Source organism: Pan troglodytes, chromosome X (assembly GCF_028858775.2).
Source record: "Pan troglodytes isolate AG18354 chromosome X, NHGRI_mPanTro3-v2.0_pri, whole genome shotgun sequence".
Taxonomy (NCBI): domain Eukaryota; kingdom Metazoa; phylum Chordata; class Mammalia; order Primates; family Hominidae; genus Pan; species Pan troglodytes.
In genome coordinates, this window is record NC_072421.2 from 121250742 (window position 1) to 121252369 (window position 1628).

Here is a 1628-nt window from a genome sequence, read left to right on the forward strand (position 1 = left end):
GAGACAGGGTTTCACCATGTTGGCTAAGCTGGTCTCGAACTCCTGACCTCAGGAGATCCACCCACCTCAGCCTCCCAAAGTGCTGGGATTACAGGCGTGAGCCACCATGCCTGGCCATAAAAGGTTTTTACACAGGGGAAGCCTGGTACCCTTAGACAAGGAATATAGGGCTGCTTCTACTGGCAAGGAAGGGGAGTTGGGGGTTAAATTTTTCTCAGCCTCATCTGTTTATGCCCAAATAATTCCATCCAATGTGTTAGGGTCCTATTCCTTCCCCAGGAGTGCCTTTAACTTAGCCTAAGAGTCCTGGCAAGTCTTTACCTTTAATTGATGCCACACATCTGCAACATTTATAATCAGTCCTGGCCGGGTGTGGTGGCTCACGCCTGTAATCCCAGCACTTTGGGAGGCCGAGGCGGGCGGATCACCAGAGGTTCACCAGCCTGGCTAACATGGTGAAACCCTGTTTCTACTAAAAAAAAAAAAATACGAAAAATTAGCCAGGCATGGTGGCACACACCTGTAATCTCAGCTACTCGGGAGGCTGAGGAAAGAGAATCACTTGTCACGCCATTGCACTCCAGCTTGGGCACCAAAAGCGAAACTCCGTCTCAAAAAAGTTAAAAAAAAATTATAATCAGTCCCTGAGCATGATCTTCAGGCTTATCTGTCCTGCAGCTCCAGGAGAATTAAGACTACTTTAATGCCTCTAAAAGGCAGTAAGTTGGGACCGACTCATATTCAGAGAAGGACTGTGTGGTAGATAGAGCTCCCTCTCCCCTCTCCCCTCCCCCCTCTCCCCTCCCCCCTCCCCCCTCTCCCCTCCCCCCTCCCCCCTCTCCCCTCTCCCCTCTCCCCTCTTTCCACGGTCTCCCTCTGATGCCGAGCCGAAGCTGGACGGTACTGCTGCCATCTCAGCTCACTGCAACCTCCCTGCCCGATTCTCCTGCCTCAGCCTGCCGAGTGCCTGCGATTGCAGGCGCGCACCGCCACGCCTGACTGTTTTTCGTATTTTTTTGGTGGAGACGGGGTTTCGCTGTGTTGGCCGGGCTGGTCTCCAGCTCCTAACCGCGAGTGATCCGCCAGCCTCGGCCTCCCGAGGTGCGGGGATTGCAGACGGAGTCTCGTTAACTCAGTGCTCAATGGCACCCAGGCTGGAGTGCAGTGGCGTGATCTCGGCTCGCTACAACCACCTCCCAGCCGCCTGCCTTGGCCTCCCTAAGTGCCGAGATTGCAGCCTCTGCCTGGCAGCCACCCCGTCTGGGAAGTGAGGAGCGTCTCCGCCTGACTGCCCATCGTCTGGGATGTGAGGAGCCCCTCTGCCTGGCTGCCCAGTCTGGAAAGTGAGGAGCGTCTCTGCCCGGCCGCCATCCCATCTAGGAAGTGAGGAGCGCCTCTTCCCGGCCGCCATCACATCTGGGAAGTGAGGAGCGTCTCTGCCCGGCCGCCCATCGTCTGAGATGTGGGGAGCACCTCTGCCCTGCCGCCCCGTCCGGGATGTGAGGAGTGTCTCTGCCCGGCCGCCCTGTCTGAGAAGTGAGGAGACCCTCTGCCTGGCAACCGCCCCGTCTGAGAAGTGAGGAGCCCCTCCGCCCGGCAGCCACCCCATCTGAGAAGTGAGGAGCGTC